The 14,872-nt window shown below is 43.7% G+C and overlaps 1 protein-coding gene across 5 annotated transcripts in view; it reads left to right on the top strand.

The window, feature by feature from the left end:
- The window catches only part of MTHFS (methenyltetrahydrofolate synthetase), a 297,235-nt gene that overhangs the window by 72,589 nt on the left and 209,774 nt on the right, over positions 1–14,872 (top strand). The gene's annotated exons all lie outside the window — the stretch shown is intronic.

Genomic DNA, 14,872 nt, shown 5'->3' with positions numbered 1-14,872 from the left:
CAGACCGATCACCGAAGCGGAACTCCATGGTGGTCAGCAGTCTGCACGGCATTCCTGTTGATAGAAGTTCATGTTCTTGTTCTCGTTCTTGAATGGGGGTGACGTACAGTGGACAGATAAACCTTGATTTAGTTGTTGAAGAGAGCTCTCCAAAGGCAGGAGGTAAATTGGAGTCTACTGTCTGAGGTTACTTTGTGTCTGACTATATCAGCTATGGTCCTTTACTTCAAGCAGAGACCGAACTTAAGTAAGAGAAAAAGAGATATTGGAAGGAGCAGTGGGTACTGTGATGAGCTGCCTGATCCCCCTTTAGGACTGAAATATGCTTTCCTCCAGCTGCCAGAATGTTGGCTGCTGGCAGCTCAGAGCTGAGGCCCTCGCCTGGAATTGCTCTTGGCTAAACAAAGTCATCTTTCCCAAGGTTAGCGCCCCTTCTCGGTGACAGCCCATACCCAGTGTCTGGTCATTGTAGAGGTACGAAGGCCTGGCTCCTTGCTTCAAGGCAGGCCGCCACTGAAGGGCCAGCCCAGCTGCAGCTCCCATGGGACTGGCTGAAGCCTGTGCGCTGTGCACAGCTGCGTTGCAGTTCCAGTTCTCTCCCTGCCCGGTTCTGTTTCTTTCCCTCCCTCAAAGCCTTAGAGCATTCCTCAGTAAACTTCCTGCACACCAATCTCCAGCTCACTTTGTTTCCTGAGAAATCTGATACTGGGAGTTCACAGAACTGAAGGAAGAACTAAATGCACGAAGGACAGAAAACAGGGCAGCCCTGGGGATCCTAGTGGCAGAAACTTGTAAATCCTTTAGAGGGATGTCAGGGCATCTCTGCTCAATATTCAAATTCCTGGGAGGGAATATATGATGGGCTTGTTAAGGTCAGGAAGAAGGGCCCTGTGATTGCAGCCCCATCAGAACTACATGGAGCAGCAGACAAGAAAGAAAAACAGTCAGTGTCTTCTGGACCGTGGTCTCTGGAGTTTCCTTGGAGGGAGAAGCTGAATATGTTGGCCGAGGACTGGACCTCTAAGCAGAGGGTGCCATGGCTCACAGGTTGCCGGAGAACAGGGTGGCCCCTGACCCTGGGGCAGGAGCAAGTGGAAATAGAACCCTGGAAACTTTACCCGAAGTCCATCAGGGTGCGTCACCAAAACGGGAGACAGGTTTGCTGACTGGTTCTTGCTTGCTGGGTTGCTTCTTATAGGAGGCACATGTCCCGCAGGTGGACTGAGAATCCTGGGAGTTCTGCCAGGTTTGGTGGAGGGACCCTACCTCTGGGGGATGCATATGTAGCAGGCTTTTAAGGAGTGCTTTCTATGTACCAGGAACCACCAAACATTAACTTTCTTCTCCCTCTTGAGTTCAGAACCAGCTGAGGGACAGACACAGGGCTCAGACAGAGGGTAAGTCAAGTATCAGCTTTGTTTTTTTTAATTTTTATTGGAGTATAGTTGATTTACAATGTTGCGTTAGTTTCAGGTATATAGCAAAGTGAATCAATTATACATATACATGTATCCACTCTTCCTTTTTCTTTTTTTTTTTCTTTTAAAGATTCTTTTCCCATGTAGGCCATTACAGAGTATTGAGTAGAGTCCCCTGTGCTATACAGCAGGTTACTATTAGTTATCTATTTTATATATATTAGTGTGTATATGTCAGTTCCAGTCTCCCAATTTATCCACACCTCCCACACCCCCATTATCCTCTGGTAACTGTAAGTTTGTTTTCTACATCTGTGACTCAGCTTTTTTTTTTTTTTTTAATTATTTACTTATTTAATTTTATTTATTTATTTATTTATTTATTGGCTGTGTTGGGTCTTCGTTTTTCTGTGCGAGGGCTTTTCTCTATTTGCGGCAAGCGGGGGCCACTCTTCATCACGGTGCGCGGACCTCTCACTATCGCGGCCTCTCTCGTTGCGGAGAACAGGCTCCAGACGCGCAGGCTCAGTAATTGTGGCTCACGGGCCTAGTTGCTCCGCGGTATGTGGGATCTTCCCAGACCAGGGCTCGAACCCGTGTCCCCTGCATTGGCAGGCAGATTCTCAACCACTGCGCCACCAGGGAAGCCCCTGTGACTCAGCTTTGTCAATAGTGGGTGGAGGATGTGGCTTAGCTGTAGGGCTTCCTGAGACTTGGCTCCTGCTTGGCTCCTGCACTCATCCTCAGCCCGTCACGAGTACAACTGGCCAGACACCCACAGGCCCTGCTAGCAGGGGCAAGAGCTCAGCGTGTGGCAGAGAGCACTTTTTCTATGGGGAGACAGGTCCAAAACAAAGAAACCAGGGAAGGCTGAATCCATCAAACTCACAGGTCCTTCTGTGAATCCTAGCAGCCAGTGGTGGGGAGGAGGAAGGGAGAGAGGGCAGGAGTATTACTCTGGCTGAAGTCTCCCACCAGAGCCAGGGACACGGAAGTGCAGGACAGCTACTCCCCGTGTATATACATACACTAACATATTCAGGTCCCTGTCACTCTAGGAGGTAGGACTATGCCCAATTCACAGAAGAGGAAACTGAGACCAGGATCATATTCCAAATAAGCAGAGGCTCAGGATTTGAACCAAGTCTTCCCTGATTTTAAAGCCCATGTTCTTTTCACCACCCCATGCCTCCATCTTCATTTAGAATGCTGGAGAAAGGAAGTACTCCTCGTTCTCTTCCTGAACGCTTACAGGGAGCTCTCCTGGGTCCTGGGGCCACCAGCTCAGTTTGGGCTTGGTTGCTTGAGTTCCCTCAAGTACTGGAGTCCACGAAGTTGGGCATGTGGCAGATTGGAAGAGACAGTCACCTGGCATAAATGGGAAGACTGGGAGAGGGGTCCCTTCATGTGGAGCTGGACTTTGGTCCCCCCTTCAGGACCTACGCCTGGGGGCCAGGCCAGGCTGTCATCATAAGGCCAAAAAGGTGGCTATAGTGGTCTCACCGGGCTTCCCACTGGGGAGCCCTGAGCCCTGTGAGGGCAGCTGCTCTAGCTTAGCCCCTCCAGTTTGGATCTGTAGAAATCAGTTCCTGAAATCAGCTTTTTCCAGGACTGGGCCAGCTGGGGTTTCTCTGTGAGCTCAGATATGCCTTTTTGTTTTGTTCATTTGTTTGGTTTTGCTTCTTTCTGTTTTTTTGGCTTTGCCGCATGGCATGTGGGATCTTAGTTCCCCCACTAGGGATCAAACCTGTGCCCCCTGCAGTGGAAGCGTGGAGCTTTAACCACCGGACCGCCAGGGAAGTCCTACAGAAATGCCCTTTTGGTTTACTTCTCTCTGATCACAAAGTGCCAGTACTCAACCAGTCCTCAGTGGGCTACTTCCCGCAAATCTGGGTTTTCTCTCGATTTCCTTAGAAGCCTTTCTGTCATCCACCAAGTGGTTATGTTTCTTGCTTTCCAGTCTCTCTATAGATGGTCCAACCATTACACATCTGCATTCCCCCCCTTATCTTTCTCTCCTTCCTTCCCATCTCCCTCCCCTCTCATCCCTTTGCTCCCTCTCTTTCCTTCTCTCTCTCCTTCTTTCTTTGTCTCCCTCCAAATCCGTCTCCCATCTCTATGTCTCTCCCTTCCCCTCTCTTCTTCCCCAACACCCTCACTTTGAACCCTAGGGGGACGGGGCTTTCTGCAAAGGAAGGGTCCTTGTCACATGATTATGAGACCTCCAATGTTATCTAGCAGAAAGCAGTACCCTGGGTATGTTCTGCTAGGGACTAAGGGACCATAAAGGAGTCCTGAATATGAAGGAAAATCACTGGAAGGTGCTGGATTTGGGGCAGATGCTGCAGGGGTGAAGGTGGGTATCCGTGCCCCCAGAATGAGAGAGCAGGTGACAAAAGGAGAGGGGAAGGGTTCCATACCTCATTTTATCCTCTTGATAGTTTTGCCCAGACCTAGTCCTGCCAGTGTTATTATCACCTGTAAATGCATTGATTTCTACCATCGAATCCATCCATTTTTAAATTAAGGCTTAGATAAAGTTTAAAAAAAAATCCCACCCACATCAGGCACCAGAAGGGAAATTTCAGAGAATGAGATGATCAGATTTCTAAGTTTATTGAAACACCTATAGATAACTGCATGACTGCTCATGCCATTTTAAGAAACCAAGTGCGGCTGGGCGAGCCACTTAATAACGTGGGAATTGTCGGCAGTGCGGATTGTGGACAGAGGATGAGCTCACCCTGGGCAGCAGGCGTTGGCTGTTGCGGAAATGAACACTGTGGCACGCTGCAGGCCAGCTGCACAGGGTCACACTGCAGATGGAGCCTCACAGCTTCTTGGGACCTGCCACCGTGCAGCCAGCCACCCTGCAGGCGAAGTGTCCAGGTCTGTCCAAGAGCAGCAGAGCCCAACCTCATCCCGTCCGGTGTCAACCCACACCCTGGAGCTCACTCTTGGATTAGCGATAGGTCTTCAGAGGCATTTAATCCTTACCACAATCCTGAGATACATATTATTACCCCTATTTTCCAGGTGAAGAAAATTGGTGAGCACAGGAGGGAGGGAACTTAAATACAGAACCACAGGATGAAGCAGCACAGCTAGGGCTGTAGCCCGGGTTTTCCAAGTCCTGGTCATGTGCACCTTTAGCTCTATCAGGCTACTCCCCCACCAAAAACAGTCTAGATGGGGAGCAGTTAAAGGAGCCATCTTTTGGCCTCCGTGGTAAGTGTGTGAGAGTTGGTAGGTGAAAGGGGCATGTGGAACATAGGCGTTACGAGTATAGACTCTAAAATCAAGCTCTGTGGGTTCAAATCCTGGCTCCCCCACTTAGGAGCTGTGTGACCTTGTATAAGGTACTTAACTTCTCTGTGCCTCTTTATAAAATGGGGAATGATAATAATATCTGCCTTGTAGGTTTGTGGTAAAGGTTAAAAAGATAATGGATAAAGCATTGAATACAGTGCCTGGCACACAGTAAGTTGGGTAAATGGTATATATAGCTTGAGCCCACTTTTAGAATCCGAGGAAGTCTGTGAAAGTGCCTTGTATAGTGCCTGTCTCATCTAGGTGATCAGGAATTTCCAATCCCTCCCTGCCATCTTTCCTCTGGTTTTGAGTCCTTATAGGCCCTCCCTGCAGTGGACTAGGATGCTGCAGTTACTGGGTTAGAAGAACTGCATCTCAGAATTGACCCCTGACTATGCAGTACACTAACTGTGACCCTGCAACTGGCCTGGGCCTCAGTTTCCTCAGCTATAACATAAAGGGATAAGGACATAGCTAGGTTTGAGCAAGTGTGTTTCGTGAACTTCTACATCAGAATCACCTCAGTGGATTGTTGAAAATGCACATTCGTGGGCCTTTCTCCACGTTGACCAAATCAGAATCTCTGATGGTGGGGCTCTAGAACCTACATATGTAAAAAGCACTCCCCACTCTGTGTCCTGGCCCAGCTCTCAGGGATTCTGATGTAATTGGTCATTAATAAAATAATGAAAGTAAATAATAAAATACATTAATAAATTAAAATTTAATTTAATTTTTAATCTCTGGTTTTTGTACAGATTTTTTGTTTGTTTTTGGTTTTTAGCAGTTTTACTGGATGTGCCCAGATATGGTTTTCTTTGTACTTATTCTGTTTGAGGTTCATAACACTTCTTTCATCTATGGTTTGATGTCTTTGGTCAGTTTTGGAAAATTCTCAGTCATTATCTCTGTCAAATTGCTTCTGTTCATTTGCTCTTTCCTCTCCAAGACTCCAATTACATGTGTGTTGGACCTATTTGCCATGTCCCATTTTGTCTTATATACTTGCCTCCCCATCCCCGTTCAATATTTTCCATCTATTTTTTTCTCTCCATTCTTTCAATCCAGATATTCTCTAGTGACCTTTGAAGTCTCTAATCCTTTCTTCAGCTGTGCCTAATTTACTATTATACTCATCTATGGAGTTCTTAGTTTTAGTTATTATATTTTCATTTCTAGAATTTTTATTTGATTTTTAAAAATACATTTTAATCCTTTACTAATATTTTCCACCTTGTCCTTCATTTTCTTTTCTTTCTTTTTTTTTTTTTGCTTTATTTATTAGGATTGCAAAATGGTTACATTCTATCCTATTCTCTATCATTCTATCTTCATTTATTATTAGCTGGAAAACATCTAAAAGGTGCAACTTCCACTCATTAACTATTTGATTAATTGAGGTGTAGATTTTACAAGAGAGGCAGGATAAATGCTTCAGTCAAACTTACAGATTGGAACTCATTATTAATCCTTATTGTGATGACTAATACTTTTTAAAATTAATTTTTATTGGAGTATAGTTGCTTTACAATATTGTGTTAGTTTCTGCTGTACAGCAAAGTGAATCAGCCATATATATATATATATATCCCCTCTTTTTTGGATTTCCTTATGTCCTTCATTTTCTTGGACATATTACTCACAGTTATCTTGAAAGTCTATCTGATAATTCCAATATTGGCATCTCCTTGGATCTCTTTCTATGTCTATGTTTTCTCTTGGTTTTTGGCCCTTCACATCTCCTAGGATGCTTTGTAATTTGCTTATTGAATGTCAGATATTGTGTATGAAAAATTGTGAGATAATTTGAGACTCTGAGAGGATCTACTTTTGCTTTTGGAAGTTAAGGGAGTGGCAGATCATCATAATCCAGTCTGGGTTGAGCAGATTTGAAACTAGGCTTTAGTCTTTGTGAAAAAGGCTCTGTTTCTGGTTAGTCCTTGTTCCTAGGTTTCAGATTCTAGCTGAAATCTTGGGGTGTGTACCAGGATACCCCGTCTTGCCCTGAGCCCCCATTTTTCTCCCCCAGTTTGCCGAGATGACAAAAACACCTTTAGCTTCACACCCTGTTGGCCTCTGGTTTCTACTTTGTTTCTCCTTCTCTTGGCTTCTTCACTGATCAGTTTCTACAAAGCACAGCTTCTCAGCTTTTAGGTTTTTCTTAAGAATCAGCAAATGCTTCAAGGCCAAACGCTGTGCCCAATGTCAGGTTCACCTCCTGTGATTTCCTTCTCTGAGGTCTCAGTGCCTTGAGATCTCGCCACATTTGCTAGCTCTCTGTTGTTTTTTAAACAGAATTTTTAAAAAACGTAATTTTGTTCATAGTTTCTATTTGTTTGCAGTAGAAATGTTGATCTGTATAAGTTAGTGTGCCATAGAACGAAACTCCTTGGTATTGTTTGTCTGATCTTCTCGGTTTTAGTGTGAGAAGCACTGGACAGAATCAACTCCTTGCTAGATCATAAGAACCACCTGAGGCCCTCGTTTAAAAGTCTCATTTCCTGGTCCTAAATTAGGCATACTGAATCACAGTCTCCAGGGAAAAAGACTGGTAATTTGTAGTTCTAACAAGTACTTTTAACAAAGGCACAATTTGGAAACACTGAACAAGTGACTCCAGGGTCCTGAGCACTTTCCGATTGTATTCTGCTTGCCTAAGCTTATTCCAGTTACCCCAGTGACCCTACCTACCTACCAATAAGCCCTGTGTATACTGGTGAGAAAGAGCCTGGCAGAGAGGGCAGAGTGCTGCCTTTTTACTACCCCTTCCAAATTTCTTTTGCATTCTGCACCTTCAAGAGTGGGAGCTTCCTTTTGCTGAATTATTTCCAATTTCTTCCTTAGACGTTTTAATCAGAGATGAAAAATGACTGGTCTTTTGCCAGCATTTCAGTCTAAGAGGAAGTTATTTGCCTCGTAGAAGTCCATTAATTTGCAGTGGCTTTAGCGCAGAAGGCAGTGTGATAATGTAGAAAGGGACCTGCAATCTGGGGATCAGGGATGAGCCCAGGGTACTTTGGTGGCCTAGGAGTTGCGGGCGTCCCCTGCCACCTCCTCTCCTCCCTGCATTAATGTAAGCTCCCTTTGCCTGCTTGACTATATCTGTTTGTCATCCTCCAATTGCCAGTCGTAGGACTAGAGTACAGTGCTGAACTTCACCACTGACATCCTTCTTAACCCTTGCTGGCTCCCCTGCCATCTCCTTGCTGATTCCCTGCCGTTCTGCTGAGTCGCCCAATAACATTTTCCTGCATTAACGTCTTCCCCTTGTTTTCTCTTCCTTATCTCCTTTTTCTCTCCTTCTTCCCTTCTCTCCTCCTTCTCCTCACACCACTCCCCCTCTTCTTCCTTCTCCCTATTCCAGAATCAGAACAGGGGCTGTAGTATCCTCTCGTGTACCTTCCCTCTATCATTCCTCACCACAGCTCTCTCCAGAACCACCTCTCAGCAGATGGGAGCTCAGACAGGAGGATAAAGTTGTCAAATTCCTTTTCTCTGGACTGTATGGTAAGACCAGTTTCCCTAGTTCTGTCTGGCTCAGGAGGACATGTCCCACTTTGGAGGTCTCTCACTGTCCTAATGCATGGACTGCACAGTAAATGCTACCCACATCAATAAGAAAATAAGGAAATATGCCCAGTGGAAAAAGGGAAAAGGACATGAAAAGGTAATTCATAAAAGAAGAGATACACCATCAACAGATGAATGGATAAAGAAGATGTGGCACATATATACATGGAATATTACTCAGCCATAAAAAGAAATGAAATTGAGTTATTTGTAGTTAGGTGGATGGACCTAGAGTCTGTCATACAGAGTGAAGTAAGTCAGAAAGAGAAAAACAAATACCATATGCTAACACATATATATGGAATCTAAAAAAAAAAAAAGGTTCTGAAGAACCTAGGGGCAGGACAGGAATAAAGACGCAGATGTAGAGAATGGACTTGAGGACACGGGGAGAGGGAAGGGTAAGCTGGGACGAAGTGAGAGAGTGGCATGGACATATATACACTACCAAACGTAAAATAGATAGCTAGTGGGAAGCAGCCACATTGCACAGGGAGATCAGCTCGGTGCTTTGTGACCACTTAGAGGGGTGGGATAGGGAGGGTGGGAGGGAGACACAAGAGGGAGGAGATATGGGGATATATGTATATGTAGATCTGATTCACTTTGTTATAAAGTAGAAACTAACACACCATTATAAAGCAATTATACTCCAATAAAGATGTTAAAAAAATAATTAAACAATGAAACACAAATAGCCACAACTATGTGAGAAATATTTAATTTCATATATCATCGTAGAGCTCCAAGTCAAACCATGGGAGTGGTAAAAACTAATCAGAACAATGATAGTGAGTTTTGGCTCTGATGCAGGGAAATGGACACTCTTATATACTGCTGTGAGCGTATAAGTTTTTAAGTCTTTCTGGAAAGCAATTTGGCAAAATGTAACAGATATCTTATAATTTTCCATGACTTTTGACCCTGTATTTTTACTTTCAGGAATTTATCCCAGTGAAATAATGTAAGCTATTTGCCCAGAGTTATAACAAATTTGTTCAGCATGGGGCTGTTTTCAGAGCGATAACTTGTGTTATCTGGTGAAATATAGCCACACAACGATGAGGGACTGGCACATTTATACCAATGATACACTGCATAGCCGTTAAAAATATTGTTGATGAATGTTTAAAGAGGGGGAATGTTGAAGTTCTCAGGTTTAAAAAAAAACAGGTTACAAAGCAATATGTCACAATAATTGCATTTTGTGGGGGAAAAAAACAGCAATTGCATTTTGTAGGAAAAAAAAATCAATGGAAGAATATATACTAAAATGTTAATATGGCTATATCTCTGTTTGTTTTATCATACACAAAAATCAAAGAAGCATGATTTATTAAAAACAATAGAAAGAAAGCAGTAATACTGATCACTAGAGTGTAGGAAGAGTGGCTTGCATTCTAGTTCTGAATTTGCCTCCTGTGCTTTGAGAGGCTTAGAGCAGGTCACCTTTGTTCTTTGAGGGGCAGTTTCCTTATACGTAAAATAGAGGTGGCCCTTGCTCCATGTAATAGCATTCATATGTGTTTAGGACTTTCCTGATTACAGATCCTTTTTTTAATCCATTGTTTGATTTTGTCCTCACAGCTGTATCTTGCAGGATTGATCAAAGGAGATCAACAATTTGTAGGCCATTGGCTATTTTATTATCAGTTGATAAACGAGAAATCCATCATATTTTTATGTGCTGTATTGCAAAGAAAGGCTTCCTAAAGATCACGAAGGGCAAGGCTTTGAAGGAACTAGAATGGCCTGGTGTGGTAGCCGAGTTAAAGCTGGGCAGGATCTGGGTGGCAGACGGTCCACACTGTTGGGTCTGTGGTCAGTTACTAGTTGAGAATGGAGAGGTTGGTAGCAAGCCATGGCCAGGACTGGAGCAGGCCAAAGAGAAGTGTTGGAAAAACCAGAAAGTGATGACGGAGAAAGCTCCTCAAGGTGCAGGGATTGACCCAGGAAAGGTGGTTTCACTGTAGGTCCAGCTCAGGGTCCAGATATAGGACTTGAAGGCCCTAAGAAAAGAGTTGGAGCCAGCCCAGCAGGACCCAACTGGGCAGAGGAGAGACTGGAGAATTTTTTTTTTTTAATTAATTAATTTATTTATTTATTTTTGGCTGTGTTGGGTCTTCGTTTCTGTGTGAGGGCTTTCTCTAGTTGCGGCAAGCGGGGGCCACTCTTCATCGCGGTGCGCGGGCCTCTCACTATCGCGGTCTCTCGTTGCGGAGCACAGTCTCCAGACACACAGGCTCAGTAGTTGTGGCTCACGGGCCCAGTGGCTCCGCGGCATGTGGGATCTTCCCAGACCACGGCTCGAACCCGTGTGCCCTGCATTGGCAGGCAGATTCTCAACCACTGCACCACCAGGGAAGCCCCGAGATTGGAGATTTTTAAGTTTGGGAGCAAGCATGGCAGGCCTCACTAGGGAGCCCAGAAACAAAGATTTGACACATGCAGACTTGTGTGCAAGTTGCAAGTCTGCACTTATGCAAAACCGGCAGCAGTGGAGAATGGGTAATAGATGAACCAATCTACAGATAACCTGGAAAAATGAACTCACTTAAGTAAAAACCGAGCGGTTAACCTCCTGCTCGCTAACAGGTCGGAGCCTAATCTTTAAAACTGATGTCCCTGATCTCAAGGTGCCTTAGGTGGTAATATGAGCAGTGACTGACATGGCATATCTTCTCCATAAATACTTTTTCCTCTAACAAAAAAGTGTAGCTTTCCTGCCCCTGGGGCCACTTTTTGATGCTGAGTGTGCCCTGAACTGAACTCCTCTGTTTATGGAAGAGGCTCAATATGAAACTGCAAATTGACTCTTCTTTCACAATCCTTTTAATTACTGCACGTACCCAATTTTATTATCCAGTTATGGGCAAGATTAAAGTTCATCAAACTACTTGTTTTATGTGAAATTCCTTCATCTCCAAAAGATCAGAGGAACATTAAAGAACAAATGAAACAGTCGGTTGCAGATTATACAGGTTGATTTATCACTGATCTTCCATGAACAGCAAAATGGCTCTGAGATTTCTCCCAGCCTAATAGGCCTATGTGTACAGTGTACTGTATATCTTTTCATTTCAGCCTTGAAGAAAATATGATATATCCCCGGTGGGCGTCATAATTTCACTGAATGTATACTGCTTAAGGCTCCACAGTGCCCAGCCAGTCTGTTACAGCAGATGGATGGGAGCTCACTGGTTCATGAAATTGCTTTTGAATATTTGCAGAATCACCTTTTCCCACTCTATCCCACGGAAATGCATTAACTCATTCTACACGCCATGGAAAAATACGAACCACTCTCCTGCAAGGCCTGGTTGAAACATCACATCTTTTTCTATGAAACGTTTCCTGACGTGTTCCCCACCACCAAAAAACATCATTTCCCTGAAGTTCCCTTCCAGAGAGAAAAGGGGAAGGAACAAAGGCATCTACTGGGTGATATTACCAAGGTCACGCAGCTGGTAGGTGGTGGTACCACGATTATAATTCAGGTCTGGCCGTCTCCAAAGCTCTAGCTACTTCCACATCCCTGGAGCACATTGTTTATACCTGTTCTGTGGCCTTTATCCCCTTTTCCTTTTTATTTGAGCAACTGGAACACATTTTCCAATTCCAATGCCAATCCCACTCCCCCCACCCCCTAGTGTCCATTGGGAGATTGGGATTGACATACATACACTACTACGTATAAAACAGATAACTAATGAGAACCTACTGTATAGCACAGGGAACTCTACTCAACACTCTGTGGTGACCTAAATGGGAAGGAATCCAAAAAAGAGGGGATATATGTATATGTATAGCTGATTCACTTTGCTGTATAACAAGAAACTAACACAACATTGTACAGCAACAATAAAAATAATTAAAATTAATAAAAAATTAATTTAAAAAAGTTAATTATATGAGGTTATGGAGGTGTTAACTAACCAAACTGTGGTCATCATTTCGCAATGTATACTTGTATCAAATCATCACTTTGTATAACTTAAACTTATACAATGTCCTACATCATTTACATCTCAATAAACCTAGGAGGGGAAAAGAAAATTAGAGCATCTATGTATTTCCCTTAAGAAATTAATATTCATTGAAAATCTAATAATATGGATTTATGGTTGCATCTGAGGAGAAATTAAAGGAATGAATAATCAAAAAAAAAAATTGGAACCCATTTTCCTTCTGTCACAGTGGGAGCTCCAGGTATCGCTTTCTGTCCCCTCCTCTGCCAGCAGCTCCTCAAACATACCTTGCATTTGGAAGATACTCAGTGTATCAGTCAGGGTTTAAACAGAGAAGCAGAACCCTAGAAACTTGTACACATATATATTTGGTTCTGTGACAGGGTTAGTTACAGGAATTTCATGTGTTGCATTTGGTGTTGAAGCTTGAAGATCATGGGGTGGGCCGTAGGGAAGAGAAGATGGATAGAGGAGGGAAAGAACATGCTGGAACCACAGATACCAGCTGGGCCACAAGGATAGATTGAACCCGTGTCAGTTCTTTTGCCTCTGACCTCGATGGTGTGGGTGGTCTGCAGAAGCCAGGCCCTTTATCCTGGAGCTAACCATATACATCTGGCCCAGGATTTGGAGAAGCTGAAGGATTCAGAGGCAGGTGGGGCAGTTGCAGGCCTGATTTCCTGCATCACACCAATGGGCTGGGTCAGCAGAGCAGTGACCATACGTGTGAGTAAAATGGCTACTGCTCCCCTCCCACTGCCCGGATCTCCCACAGTGATCCCCCTGTGCCCTGCCCTAACCAAAAGCCTACAGGAAAGGGGGCTCTGGGAAATGTAGTTCAGCCTAAGAAAGTCACTATGGTCCACTTCTGTCAGCTTGGCACCCACACGCGTCTCTTTAATCCATACTTAGTCTCCAAATAAAGACAACGATGAAGTCATGCTTCTGTGTCATGTGCTACAACTAACCTGCATTCAGCCAAAGAGGCACTAACCCTTTCCTCAGAACAGGATATAAAGTCCCTTTTTTGGTCTTGGGGTAATGTTTGCTGTTTTCTTAGCCAATTCACACTCTCCCTTTGAGATATTAAATACTGACATATAAGGCTGACTGCTATTAACACAGCTTATGATGATAAAGGGGAAAGTACTTGGCTTATTTGTACAAATATTTATATCAAAATAAGAAAGAAATATTCATGAGTATTATAGTCTCATTTTCTACAACTGGTCACAGCTGGCATTTATAATTGCCTTCTTTCATTACTCATTCAATATTTCCTTTGCCTACAGCAGACGCCCTACGTGGTGGATCTAGGCCAGGAATTGGCAAACTTTTTTGTAAAGGGTCAGATAGTAAACATTCAGGCTTTGAGGGTCATAGAGTCTCTCTCCCAGCTGCTCAACTCTGTGGTTACAATGCAAAACAGCCATAGACAACACATAAACAAATGGGTGTTACGAAAAAACTTTATTTACAAAAATAGGTGGAGAGACGAATTTGGCCTGTGGGCTACATTTTGCTGATTACTGCCTAGGTCATTAGCAGTCCTGCCTGAATTGGGTTGTTGTAATAGTTTTCCAGTTAACAGAGGGGAACTCTTGCAAATTGGGATGATTTAGTTGGCTCTGCAAGTGTCCTGATAGCTAGAAATGTACATCATATAGGGCTTGCACTGGCTGCATGTCACAGAAAACTTATCTAACAATGGCTTAAACACACAGGAATTTCCTAAAGAAGCCTATTCAGGGCCGGCGCACCTGCTTAAGGGAGAAACCAAGAGCCTAGGTTTCTTTTGGCTCTCTGCTTTGTCATTCTTAACCTGTGGGTTTCATCCTCATGGTTGCAAGATGGCTGCCTTTCCTCTAGGCATCACTTTCACATCCCAGGCAGGAAGAAGATAGAAAGGCACAGCCATATGCCAGGTGAGTTGGTTTTGTTATCCCTAAGGTCCCACACACCAGACTACTGTTGACATATCACTGGCTAGTCAGATTCACCAGGTCACCTCTACCTGCAGTGGAGTTGGGGAGATGTTTTAAATTAGACATATTGACATGCTGAACAAAATCAGGGTTCTATTATTGGAATAGAATATTGAGAGAAGGAGAGAATCAGTGTTGGATAAGCCACTAGCAATGTCTATCACAGCTAGGAAGAAAGAGTTGATGGGATGGCAGGGGTGGGGAGAGGGCACAAGGACGAGAGCTCAAGGCCACTTGTACCCCAGTTGTACTCATTATAAAGCTGAAATGTCATGTCAGGAGTTTTTAAGCGGTGCTTGAACTATTTTCACCTCTTTCTAAATGGATCTTCCTTGACTCAGCAAATACCCCAAATGTTTCCTGCTACTCTAATTTGTACCCTCATTTGAATCTTCTTCTTTACAAATACCCAACTCATGAGACCATAACATTTTCCTTCATTTATGAACAATTCTTTCTGGCTGTTTAGGAAAGAAAAGAAGGATAGTTAAAAAATACATAATTACTCAAAGACTACATTAATTCTACTTGGATGTCCCAGCAGTGAACTCCATCCTGGAGAATTAATGAATGCCTGGCCTACAGAACTGTAATGAAAAAAATGTCACAGGAGACCAAC

This window comes from Balaenoptera ricei, chromosome 2 (genome assembly GCF_028023285.1).
Source record: "Balaenoptera ricei isolate mBalRic1 chromosome 2, mBalRic1.hap2, whole genome shotgun sequence".
Taxonomy (NCBI): Eukaryota; Metazoa; Chordata; class Mammalia; order Artiodactyla; family Balaenopteridae; genus Balaenoptera; species Balaenoptera ricei.
Note: the sequence above shows the minus strand (reverse complement) of the source record. Positions and strands in the feature narration are given on the sequence as shown.